Consider the following 14,189-nt stretch of genomic DNA (forward strand, 5'->3'; position numbering starts at 1 on the left):
ATGCATGTGCCCAGACAGCTGTCACCAAGTTGCTGACATTCTTGGGCCCAGGGCCTTGCAGAGGGAACTTCCAGAAGTCCTGTGCCTGGCTGCACAGCTATTTATGAATGAAAAAGGCCCAGTTTGTGTGGCTACAGGGTTTCAATCAATGCTTCACCCAGTGTGGCTGTGCTTTAACTGTTGAACATGCTGGGATTCCATGCATGGTTTAAAGGGAAAGAGTAACTGCTGCTGATAGGAAGGTAGAGTACCACTAGTTCAGGGCAACTGATCTCACTTGCATGAGGTTGGTAAATGTGTAAGATTCCATAACTTGCTCAGTGAGTCAAGCCTGGAAGCTGCTGAAGCCCAGACAGGAACCCAGGTACTTGGATTCCTAGTCCAGTGCACGGCACCCCCCAGCTTGAGACTGTCCACATCTTTCGCTTCTTTCTGCACCAACGCTGGATGGGCATTGTTGCATTTCCAACATTGGCAAGTATGCAATTGTGTGAGCTGTACAGACAATGCCTTCATGAGTTATTCAGGGACTAGGTAGACTCATGAGCCATATGAGGTCTTCAGATCAAAGGTACCTGTGGTGAAGGTAAGGCCTGACCATACACACTTGAACTTTTGTAGCCAGTGCCCTCAGTAATTGTACTGAATCGTATCCTAGGTCACACTAATGACATGCACACATCTCTCATCTCAATGTAGAAATTAGCCCTTGTGCACAAGAGTGGAAGATCACCTGCCCTGCTGGGAATATGGAGCTGTGAGGTTGACTGGGGATTTACAGATCACCCAGCCCAACTCTTTCCATTTGTAAATGAGTCAAACTGGAACCCAGAATCATTGCACAATACTCTAAGGTTGTTCTTATCTCTGCTGAGATTGAAAATCAGGTCTACTGATTCTGGCATAGCTCCTTTCCCAGAACACAAGCTGATTATGAGGAACAAACTAAGGGATTTCAAGAGGACGAATGCACTCCCAGACTTGCGGTGGCTGCACTCAGCCACACACTCTACACAAATTACAAGGGGCCGCTTGGCTCATAGCAAGCTTGAGGGTGGCTGAGTCGTGCCAAGCAGCGCCGACTAAGGACCTTTGCTATGCAACTTCCTGTTTCCTTCATGGGACTTATTGCAACTTTGTAGTAAGTATTTCAGTTGTTTAACGCATTTGTTTGCTTGCTTAATGCCTTTCTCCTCTGTGAAAATGTAAGTTTCCTGTGGTCAGTGGCTAGTTCTGCCCTGCTGACATTGTTCTTTTCCAGCCTAACACAACCTCTAGGACTCAAGCAGGAGGAAAACTAATGAGCAAAGGGGTAAGTGAATGCATACTGGAAAGAACCGCACTACCTCGAGAGGCTTTCACTTGTTATCCTAGCTACACGGTATTCATCCTGCCTCCAGGATTTTGTCTTCCTTTGAAAAATAGGAGCTTTCCTACAAACAATATCTATGCCTTGCTAATACCAAGCAGGCAGTTAATAAATATAAGTCAAATAAATAAATTGGTTTATTCATTCATTAATAAAATCCAGAAGTCCTGGGTCCTATGTCCCAGTAGACATAGATGAGTGTTCAAATATGTTTACTGTTTGCTGAATTGATTAATTGACAAAAACCCATAGAAACACACATTTTTATGGTGAAAGTTTTAGACAGCCATCCACTATCACACAAATCTAATGGTTTCATAAGCTCTTAAGAAGAATCTTCTTGTGCTATGATCCCTCTCAGTTTTGCTCTTCTCTGTCCTCTTTGCTTTTCCACTCCCTACATCAGAAATGCACACACATTGCAGAAAAGTCCTTACGAAAGTTCAGGGCACAGGGCAAAGAGAAAGCAAAATTTTTTCTACATATATCACTTCAGGTTCATTGATTCATAACTTCAAAAACCAAAAAAGGGTCAAGGTTCAGAGCAGCCACTTATGACTGTGTGCATCACAGCATGTAATAAAGTAGTCACAGAGCTTCTGGTTATTGGGTTTGAGAAGGGCATTCTGAGCTTGACTCAAGGCTAAGTGCCTAAGCGTATTGTGGGCAATGCCTTGGGCTTATCCATACCTTTTAAGAACATCTTTTTAAAGTAGATGACAGCTATGGAAAACAGAACACACACACACACACACACACACACACAAGTCCATTTGTTTCACTAACATTTTAACTTCACTTTCAGAATGCCACAGGTTTATTCTTCCAAATGGAAACACAACAAAAACACTTTCTCAGCAGCCATTACAAATGGAAAAACAACAGGAATTAGATTTTTTTTGTTCAGTGTGTGTGTGTGTGTGTGTGTGTGTGTGTGTGTCACTGGGGATAAAACCCAGGGCTTTGCACATGCAAGGCAAGAACTCTACCACTGAGCCACATCCCTAGCCCTGGAGTAGACTTTTGATCTTTCAACCATATTCCAGGACTATGATGAGCATGCTCTGTTTGACAGTTTATGTTTTTATGTGTGTGTGCACTAGTGAATGTGTGTGTGTGTGTGTGTGTGTACATATTAGCACATGTACACTCTGCTGTTAACCTTGTGTTCAGAGAACAGAAGGAGCTGATCTATGACTGAAATTTATCATTAACTTCAGACATTCCACTTCATGTTACCACTTTTCACTACACACCTTGCTAAAAGTATATCTAATGTGCTTTCTCTCCCAGTCTCTTCCCATCTATTGGTCAAGAAGCTGAAAAACTGCTTAATTCACAAGCGCAAGGACCTGGGATCAATCTCCAGTATGACATGCCAAGCTGGCCCCAAAACCAGGCATGGTGGCACACACCTGTAATCCCAGTATTAGGGAGGCTGAGACACGAGGATAACTAGGAGTCCAAGCTGTGTAGTGAGACCCTGTACCAAATAATTAACTAATTAATTAAAAAATAAGAAGCTGAAAACCCATGAACTCACCTGAGTTACTCACAGGACATTCTGTATGTCAAACCTGGAAGACCAAAGGCTGACAATCTTGAGTCTCTGTCACCTACTGGAAGAGCGCCCCCATAAGATGGACAATATCTACCAAGTTAGAGATTCCATTTAACTTGGGCCACATATTATTTGATTATGTCAGTGATTTGGTAGAGTGAACTTGCGTAGAGGGGGTACTGAGGAACTGCTTCTTAGAGTTTTCATCAAAGGAAAGACAACACAGGCAGAAGGAAGAAAGATTTAGCATTGGAGGATTCTCGGTACAATGATCCTGTGCTAGTCTGCTTTCCATTGCTGTAATAAAATCCTTGAGAGGATCACTTACAAAGAAGAAAGGATGACTTTGGTGTACCATTTTGGTGTCTTCAATCTATGCTTAATTGGCTTTGTAGCTTTGGACCTAGGTCAAGGCAGCACATCATTACAGAGTTATCTCACAGAGGAAGTCTACTCATCTCTTGGATTGGAATAAAAGAAAAAAGGGCTGAAGTACCCCTTTCCCTTTCAAGGCTGTATTGCCAGGAACCTAAAGAGCTCACAGAAGCCTCCATGCTGTATGTCTTCCACCATGCTTCAATGGCACCTAGCAAGGGACTAAGGCTTTAACACACATAGCTTTTCACCATCTTCCACCTTGGCTGCCGGCTGCCACCATGAAGGTCGAGCTGTGCGGCTTCAGCGGGTACAAGATCTACCTGGGACTTGGGAGGCGCTGCTCCAGGGCCCACGATAAGGGCTTCCAACTTCTGAATGCAAAATGCGAGTCTGCATTCCTTCCCGAGAGAAGTCCTCGGAAAGTAAACTGGATCGGGGCGGTCGGAAGAAATTCAAGAGAAAAGAACAAGACGAGCAGTCAAATTTCAGAGGGCCGTCGATGGTGCATCTCTTGCCGACATAATGGCCAAGAGAAATCAGAAACCAGAAGTTAGAAAGGCCCAAAGAGAACAAGCTATCAGGGCTGCCAAGGAAGCAAAAAAGGCTAAGCCAGCAGACTGCGGTGGCTGCTGCTGAGGCTCCCACAAAGGTGGCAACTACGCAGAACACTGTGAAGCCTGGGAAAGTCTCTGCTCCACAAGTTGCTGGAAAAAGCTAAATTGGCAGACCAGATTTTCATATAAAGATCTGTAATTCTAAAAGAAAACACACACGGTAAGTTTTTAAAATGAATATATATTTTCATTTCTCTTGGGTATATACCCAGGAGTGGAATTTCTGTGTTATATAAAGGCTGATAAAAACATGGTATGTATTTGAATTAAAAACTATTACAGTAAAAGATACATTGCCATTAACCCTCCTCAGAAATACTTTTCCCTACCTTGAATACACTTATCCCATTATTCCTGCTACTTTCTAAAGCAATCCTCAATGGTTTAACAAAATGTGTTAAAAAAAATACAACAGATTCATTAAATGCCATCTAACAGAAGGCCGGCTTGCAAAACCCTTAAGATGGCTCCTCATCTACTTATTCACTTACCCTTTTGAAGACCTGCCAGACTATTTTCTACAGTGGTTGCACCAATTTACATTGCCACCAATAATTTTTGAGAGTTCCAAATGTTCTACACCCTTGCTATTCTAAGTTATTAATGCTATTTTTTTTCCTTTTATCAGACTACAGTTGGTATTTTTAGTTTTTGTTTTTGTTTTAAGATAGTGTCTTGATACATAATTCAAGCTGGCCTTGAGCTCACTATGTAGCCTAGACTGGCCTTGAACTCACGTCAGTCCTTCTGCTTCAGCCTCCCTATTGATGGGACTATAAAGATATTCCCAGATGTGTATTTCTAGTTTTGTTGGTCAACATTTATTTTAAAAATACATAAGATATAATAATAAATATATGGGGGCTGGGGAGATGGCTCAGTAGAATAAACACTTGCGTGGCAAGGGCAAGGGCCTGAGTTCAATCCCCAGTTCCACCAAAAATAATAATGATAATAATATAAATATAACAGACTAAATAATAGAATACAATAAATAATATAATGTAACATAAAATATGCATATATAGGGCTAGCAAGATAGCTCAGTGGATTAAGCACCTGCTTAGGCAAGCATAGGAACTGGGGTTCAATCCCTGATACCACATTCTGTGCTGGCCCCACTTCCAGATGCACTGAGCAGGCTGCCAAGATTGGGCATGGTGGTACACGTCTGTAATCCTAGCACTGGGGAGGCTGAAAACAGGAACATCACTATGAGTCCAAGTGAGACCTTGTACCAAATATGTTATCCCCAGTGCCACACACACACACACACACACACACACACACACACACACACATAAATAAACAAAATTTATTTTTAAAAAAAGAAAGAAAACACACACACACACACACACACACACACACAGGCCTCCCGGGACAACCAAGACACAAAGTACAACAGACTCCTTTATGTGACTTTGCTTCCAATCGAGTCCTCAGTAAACATCTGAATAAACTTGTAAGAGGACAATCAGAATACAGTAGGGAACAAGACAGGCTAGTTCACCAAAGTGAGTCTGCTTAGGAAAAGCCCCTTTGTCCCTCACCAACAGTAGCAAGAAGAAGATAGGCGTAAGACGAGGACAGCAGCCAGTCAACCTCTCAGCACAGAGCAATGCAGCGCAGACTGCCCTGGGCCCCAGTGCTTCCCAACATTGTCTTCAGAAAGCACAGCCTTCTTCACAAGGGGTCGTGTGGGCACCTGGCAGTAACACATACACGTAGAAGCACCCAGGGAAATATCTGAAGTGCTCCAAAGCCTAGATGAGCATCTTGGGACAAGTGAAATTTTGGGTTGTTACAATTCAAGGGCCCTCACGCTTACCCGTAACCCAGGACGGCCTGAGGAAATTCAAAAAGTGTGCTTCTATAATGTGTAAGAAATCTAAATGACCACTAAATATATGTGTACTGGGATCTATCAGCCACATGATCGAGTTCAGATTCGGCTTTAACAATATTTATTAGCCGTCCACTTCGGGCAGTACCCTATACCCATTACTTTGGGATGAAGAAGTTGTTTTAAACGTGGTTTGTTTATATAGTGAAGATGAGGTATTTCTTTCCTTCTGTATCAGTACACGTTTGTAGGACACAATGTTTACATGTCTTGTGCGGAGTTGGTTCACACGCACAACACATTGTGATTCCTTTTTCCTCTCTTCTCCCTTCCCTCCATCTCCTGATCCCATCTCCTTAGAAACAGCTCTCTACCTCCTATTTTCTTTTTTTATTTTGCTCTTTATTTATAACTTGGGTTTATTGTATAAGAAAAACCATGCGATAAGTAAACTTACATGTTATTTCCCTTAACATTATGGTCTCAAGTGCATCCACTTTCCTACAAATGACTCAAGTTTAATAGATACATTTCTGGATACTCATTTGCATACCTTCAAACATAAGAATGCCCTCTTTAGCTCTCAATAGATGGTTAGATTTCTAGCAACTCTAAATATTTGAGTCACTGCCGTCAAGCAAGCAAGTCAGTTTAAAGGCCGGTAATTTGTAAAGAAACTTGTTGTCAAGAACATATGCCCTTTTCTCTGAGGCCAAAGCAATAGAGTTACCCTCAAGCCAGAGGCTGCTGCCTTAGTGCAATATATAAATTCAAGGTTATTGATTTTAAGTTTAGTTACCTGAGCTCCCCCAGTAACCAACAGCATAAGAAGTGACAACTGACAGCAAAGGACAGACCAAAGAAATAAAGCTCTGCCAAGTCCCTGAGTCCTTGATCAGGGTCAGTGTTCAAGGCCCTGAGTGCAAACCGCATCACAGAATGCCAGTTCAGAGTCTGGTCTGTGACTGACATCCCCAAGTCATAGCAAACATGCGAGCACAGGTCCCTCCTCTGGTAACATAGCAACGTGCCCCACTCAGAGCTCTGTCATTTTGTTCACTTTTGTGGTTTCACTGTCAGGCCCCTGACATGCTGCAGTTGGGAGATCTAGAATGTTCCTCCAGGGTTGAACACAAATCCAGTGTGCGGGGCACGAGAGATCCAGTGTGACCCTCAGGGCCTGACACCTGACTCTACATGAAAAGGAGTGAGTCTGAGGACTCCGCAGAAGCTCGATGACATTTTCACCCCTCCCCCAACCTCCTATTTTATAGGTAAACAGGTGAGTCGTAAGGAGACAGGTGACTTCTTCAAGGTCACATTTCAGAGCTCAGTAGACTTAGGACAAGAACATAGGTCTGTAGGATTCTAGTGTTACATTGTCTCTATCAAAACCTGCTGTCGCTTTTCCTAGCATTCAGTAGGACTTAGGTCTCACACATTAAAAGCCTCCACAGTGGGCATGCTGTGTGAAGCAGCTCCTGCTCCCTTGAGCCTTCGTAGAGTGAAGAAATTGCTGGATTAGCTGGCAACGGCAAGGGCACAGCTCTCCCTCTCTGAAGGTGATATTTTAAGCAGCCTGGGCTCCATGTTACCGCTGAAGAGACTTAATGAAGAGAAACGGTGTCCTCCCTTCAGTCAGCGGGGACAGGAGTATCAAAGGAAGTAGGAGACAAGCATGTGCACATCTGCCTTTCCAGCCACCCAAAGGTCCATTAAGAGCCTACTATGTGTGAGAGCCCTGCCTTCAAGTGCGTTAAGTCCTTGCAGGCACACGGCGCAGAGTCACAGAAGGGTGACCTCAAGTCTGCTAACGGTGCCTGTGAAATTTAATAATTGGGAGGCTAACACCAAATCTCATTTATTGCTGCTTTAAATGAAATAGATCACAGTTAATAAAAAGCCTGCAAATTAAAGTAACCCAGCAGTCTTAACTAGCAATTAAAATGACTCTCTTTTTTCTATAAAAGGTGAAACCATATGCTGGCGCAGATTTTTTTTTTTTTTTTTTTGTCACATACAAGATAAATGAGCAGTATGGCTCAGCAGGGAATAATTCCAGTTCATATTGAAGGATCAGCCTCAGTATCAAAATCTCATTTTCTCAAAGTCAGGATCCTTGATACCAATTACCTGGAGACACCTGGGCTCCAGAGTTTCCTGCAAAAACACAGGCACAGGTGCACATGTTCCTCCTTCCTGCCTCACCCGGGCAGGGAGGGGAACTCGGAGTCCATTATCCCAGGATTGTGCTGAGATCCCAGATTCCAACAGAAGACTAAAGTCACCCTGCTCGCAGTGCCGATGTGAGGGCCTGAGGTCGCTGCAGCTGTGCATGCTGTGTCTGATGGCGAGCACCGCCCTCTCGCTGCCTCACCCGGCTACAGGATCCTCACTTTGTGTTCAAAGGGGTCGGGTGGGCACTGGGAAGCACAGCCATCTTCTAGGAGGAAGAAAGCTGAGGGCTGTGAAGGTGGACACATAAAATGAACACAAGAGTATGCAACAGCTGCAGGCACAGCTGTTCCGAGCACTGTTCTCAAGAGCCTTGATTAACTCACTGCTTTCACTCTCCTGTCTGGGAAAGAGACTGGAGAAGGTGGCAGTGGTATGGCTGTGGAAAGGCAGAAAATGTTTACTGGTAACACAAGACAGAGAAGATGGGCAAAAAGGAAGAAAAAAGATGGGTAAGTGAGATAGGCGGAAGGTGATGGATGGGTAGATGAGTAGGATAGGTAAGACCGATTGGAGAGCCAGACAGCCAGAAAGGCTCACTGTCACACATATTTGTCTAAATGCCAAATGCAGTGGGATAGAGAAGAGCTTGGATGGTTGGCCCAAATGATCAGAAAGAAGTGGACACATTTTTAAGATACCTACTTTGCTCTGGTCACAGAATGTGTTTTCTTTGCATCATCTTATGTAACCCATCCGTGCTGGACATTTTTATTTTGCCGTTTTACACATGAAGAACCTAGCAACACAGCAGCATGACCAGAGACGTGGCTCAAACTTCATTCTGGGCATTCACTGCTCCACGGCCACGCACTGCTGCGCATTTCCAAATCATGCTAAAAATCTGAGGACTCTATATTACAGACCGGAATGTGACTGCATAGGCCAGGAGTACATAACGTAAGGAGCACCCTCAAGTCTGTTCATCTATGAAATGCATGCTTTCTGCCAAACCCCAAAATAAAAAAAACAGAGCGCGCACGCACAGCGCCTCCCCAACACGTCCGCAGGTGGGAGGCAGAGCTCCGTCCCACACTGTCTTCCTCAGACTGTCCCCTCCACAGCCCTCCCCACAGTCCTTTTTGCACACAGAGGCCCTCCAGCCTCAGTGTGCAGCTAATCAGATGGGATGCTGTCAGAATGCAGGCTCTGGTTCTGAAGTCCTGGAACCGGAGACCCAGCAGCTCCAAAAGCTCCCCAAGGGTGCTGGTGCTCTAGGTCCGAAGATCAAAAGTTAGATAACTAAGTCCACTCCTACCCCATCGCTAGAGGAAAATCAAACCTTGTTAGACTTAAAAGGATGCTTAGCATTGTTCTCTGAGCAGTAAGAACATTTCATGTAAATAATGAGAAGAAACGTGACCCAAATGCAGATTGGTGCTAAGTGTATGCCTAAAGGAGGGGGACCTACCAGTCACAGGAGTTCCCAGCTCTTCTCCAAATGACCCAGATGCAGTTTTGTGGCAACATATGCAAGAACTGTGTCGTAAAAAATAGACACCACCTTAATGCAATTTAATATATATTTACTTCTTTTTCATGATCTTGCACCCATTTAATTTTCTGTGAGGGATTATTCAGGTCACCTTTTAAATGGTTTCAATGTTTCTAGGGCCACAGCTCATTATAAAAATGTTCACAGCAGATAGAATCTTGCTTCTGCACAGCACTATTTTCGTGCTGGCAGACACTGAAATCGGTATGCGGATATTGTACCATAAACATTAATTTAGTATTATGGGAACGGGTGATTGATTAATAAATACATAAGCCAGGAAGCCTAATTTAACTCTTGATTCACTTTTTTTATTTCAGAGAGAGGTAAAAATTAATCTAGAAGTGTTGATTGATTGAGAGCGTTAGTCCTGTCTAGACAGCAATGGAAAATGACTGGGAGCCGGGGACTTTGCAAACTGCATCATTTGCAAACTAAACCTGATCAACAAATTGCATCACACAGTGATTGATGGTCAGAAAGAGACGGCTGCAGGGATCATGGAGGAGAAGCATACAGAGGCATCAGAAAGAGCAGCTCACCATGCAGGGTGGATAGAAAGCAAGATCAAGTCCGTATTTTCAGCTCAGAGGTGGCCGCAAATAAGAGAAAATACACTTGAAATTTTAAAACCTAATGAGGAGTACAGCTCTCCAGTCGGCTAGCAAATTGGAATCGGCGCAGCGCGTCCTCAACAATGCACAAAATGTAAACATTTCTTAGCTGCTGCGGGACTGCGGCAAAGACAGCCAAGTGCGGGGGACCAATTCAGATTCCCGTTACGATTAAAAGGTCACACCTGAAACCGAATGTTCTAGATCTAGGTTGAGGCCATGCTGAGTCTTTTTCTGAAAACAAGGGACATAACTCACTGTTGTCTTTCTGAAGAGTAGTAATTAGGCTGAGTGATGTAGTTGCTTATAAATGAGGCCAGTATCTCCTTCCTGAGATTCTGTTTTTCCTTTCTAGCTCGTCGGTACACGAGGACAGCCAAGGTCAAGTTCCCAGACCTGAGCCTCCGAGAGCTGATGTAAGAATTACCAGTGCTGTGAGTGTCTCTTGTGCCCACAGGAGAAAAGGGGGAGAAAGGAAGCAGGCAACCTTGAGAACCGGCTAAAATAAGAGTTGTTAAGTAATCTGCTCCATTTTTATTAACCCATGCTACCAACAACAAAACTGAGGATTAGAACTATCAGGATGACTGATCAATGCTGCACCAGCTACCATGGGGTGCGATTTTGGTTTTGCGGAACTCGAAAGCACGCTCTTTCTACAGCATGTGTCAGAGCGGCCTGCAGAGCTGCACAAGCAGACGGCCCAGCCCTGTGCTCATGGAGCCTGAGTTAGCCTCTGCGCTGGCTTTCCACTGCCGCTAAAATCTGATGACCACAAATTTAGCAGCCTGTGAAAACACGAGGGCTGGGAAGATGGCTCAGTGGAATAAGTGCTTCCCTGGCAAGCGCAAGGACCTGAGATCAATCCCTGGTTCCGCCAAAAAAAAAAAAATTTGTTTGTTTTTTATTATTTTTTTCCATAATTTTATTGATAAACAAATAGCAGTGAGACAGTTTCAAATCAAATTGGTAGGACAGTTTCAATAATTAACACATTGCATACATTCTTCACAGTGGTTAATTGCTGTACAAGATGCGGACATGATATCCTATTTACAAACACTATTAGAACAAATCCCTCTATTCAGTAAGAGAATGTAACTATATATCTATCCTAACCATTTTGAATACACAGATACAAAATGGACATTCATCTGTATGTCCTTTTTTTGTTTAGTTCAGTTATTTAAATATTATAGGTGTGTGAGCTCAGCAAACTATTCTAAAAGAGTCCAGTACTCCATACTAGTATTGGGTCTTCTGCTTCACTGGCAATGTCAGAAATTGTTGACCTGAGTCCCCTACAGCTCAACATAACACCATGGCTTTACTTCTTCTACTTCGTTTTTATACTTTTCTGCTGGATGGTTAAGACCAAGATAAAGCAAGACCCATGCAACAAGAGTTGTAGCTTTTGGACAACTTTGTGATCTCTTAGTTCTGCATGGCAGTAGAGCTCTGTTCCAGGCAGTCCTCCAGGTAGTCTCAAGACAGAAACCGAGGAGGCGGCAGAGCTGCGCTTCCTTCTGACAGGCCTAAATCCAAACACATTGACACTGCTGCCATAGCCATCCCTGCAGTCACAGGGAGCCTCGCTGCCATGCCGGGCGGCTGTCAACAGTGAGTTGACAGGACGGGGGTGCATTTCTGTTCTTTCCGTCTATACAGCAGCTCTCACAAGTGAATCCCTTTCCCACTTCGAATCTCTCTGACTCTGCCTTCTGCTGCATCTTTCCAACTCCGACCAGGGAAGATTCCCGACTCTGAGAGGTTTACTGTGATCTGACTTCACTCATCTGATAATCAAGAATATTATTACTATTTTAAAAGTTCAGGGCCAAGAATATAGCTCAGTGACACAGTGCCTGCCTGGCAAGTGCAAGATCCTGAGCTCAATTCCTGATGCCAAAAATTAAATAAATAAATATAAGTCCAAGTCCTCCAGGATTCAGAGGTTAGCGATCAGACATCTCTGAGGACTCATTCCACATCCCATAACGGGCCTGACCTGGGGGCCTGGGGACAACATGCTAGGTGACACTGATGCTGCAGATGTGGGAACCACTCTGAGAACGCCTGTCCTAGGCCAGTGAGGCCTGCCGTACTAGTATCACCTAGCAGCTGCTCAGTAATGCAAGCTTTTGAGCCTCATCCAGGATTTACTAGCAGCAATTTAATGAGGTCTCCAGGTAACTTATGTGCATATTAAAGTTTGAGAAACATTGCTCCACAGCAGTTAAAAACAGGTAGAAGAAATAGTACACATTTTTTTATGTACTCTCAAAGCCTTTTGGAAAGATATGACTCCTCCTTTGTCCATTATTGCTGTTCAGACACTTGGCAGTTAGTAGAAGGGTACATCACATCTACAAAGCAGTACATTTGGAGAGTCCTTGGTCAAGCACAGTGGAGCATTCCTATAATCCTAGCCCTCAGGGAGGCTGAGGCAGAAGAATCTTTAGTTTGAGCCAAATCCATGACCCTGTTTCAAATGAACAAACTCTTTAAAGCAGCAAAGGAGAACTAGGGATGCTGCTCAGTGCAGTGGCCCTAGGCCCAAATTCCAGGATCACTAAACAGTGGAACTGAACAGTAGAGTCCTGCACCATCTAAGCAGCTCTCAATTTTAAAATAGGAGAGCCATTCTCTCTGTGACCTCAGATATGGAAATATTTGGTGGCCCAGAGCAACTGCAAGGTGGATTGTATTATTTCCTGGGCTGCTTTGATTGGGCGATCCTTCCCTCTCTCATGTCTGGGGTGGATGGAAACCAATATACAGTGAGTGACACTCAGGTGGGTTCTAGAAGGAGCTGCAGCTCTGGCCAGCATCCAGGGCCACAGAGAGAGTGAGGAGGGCCTGGGGGACAGCTGCATACCTGCATTGGCTTCGCCATTAATAGGATTTCCTCGGTCCTGGGAAGAGATTCAGCAGAATCCGAGGCCCCTAGAGGAGGAGGAAATATCATAACCCTCTTATTGGGGATGTTATCGGTTTTCTGTGAGTTCCCATTACAAAAAATAAGTGCAGTTAAAATATATTGGAGACGACTGCCAAACAATGCAGACAGCCTCTGAGTATAGACCCACCTGACTTCTAGCTCTGCCTGAGAAATCCCAGCGTGTAATGAATGCAATCTCACCATCAGATATTCGGAGAAAAGTACAATACGTTTCAAGGCATATACATTAACTGAAAATTAATTTTAATTATCTCAAGCTCTCCAGCTTTTTCTTAAAGTGACATAATGGCAACAAAATGAACGTGGAAGCTACTTATGGAGTGCCGCTGGGAACACAGGAGTGCAGTAAGTGCTACTCAACTACCCTGGCAACAGACACGTGACCGGCTGACCCTTTCCGCGTCTCCCCGCCCCCACTCAGACTCGCGTGCCGATGCACGCACCGCACACTTCGGTACTCGCTCTGCGGGTTTTGTTTTCGGTTTTCTTGTTGTTGTTGTTTTCAGTTCGCAGAGCTTCCTCTAAGTGATAAATGTCCCTGGTATCTGCTTAAATCAGCTGATTATTTGTCAGCGATCACGAGAAGCACACTTACAAACCGTCGTCTTTCCCAGCGCAGTCTCTCTTTCTCTTCTAGTAGTTGTGCTTTCAGTGAGTAAGATCGTTTCCAGTACTTCTCCCCGTCCTCTAACACACACATTACTGCTCCTTACTAAGAGTGTTGTGTATTGACAGAGGGTATCAGCAGCCCAGAGAAACTTTATGATGCACCCAAAAATATAGGCCAATTATACCTGTTGAGAAGGCAACAGCCAGCCAAACAAGACAGGGAACAGAAGCCAAAGAAGAGACGATAACAACTCAGAAAACTTGCAGAGGAAGACAGTTGGCACTTCCCTGACAGTTCCGCACACCAGTGCCATGCCTCCTGGTCTAGAAAACCATTTACTTCAAGATACGTTTGCAAAAAACACTCACCGTTTCCTAAAATCTGGAGAGTATTTGTCTTCTAAAACCATCTGGCAAAATAGCCTCGTTTTCAGCCTCGTTTTCGCTGACCTCAGAGTTCTTTTTTCTCTTGCTTGCTGGGGGGTCCAAGCCAAAGGCCTGATCTCTCT

General features: G+C 44.1%; 1 pseudogene; it reads left to right on the plus strand.

Moving 5' to 3' along the window:
• Window positions 1–3,586: 3,586 nt before the first annotated feature.
• Window positions 3,587–4,026, plus strand: LOC101572921 (annotated as a pseudogene).
• The last annotated feature ends 10,163 nt before the right edge of the window (window positions 4,027–14,189 follow it).

This window comes from Octodon degus, unplaced genomic scaffold, assembly GCF_000260255.1.
Source record: "Octodon degus isolate 3935 unplaced genomic scaffold, OctDeg1.0 scaffold00039, whole genome shotgun sequence".
Classification (NCBI taxonomy): Eukaryota; Metazoa; Chordata; class Mammalia; order Rodentia; family Octodontidae; genus Octodon; species Octodon degus.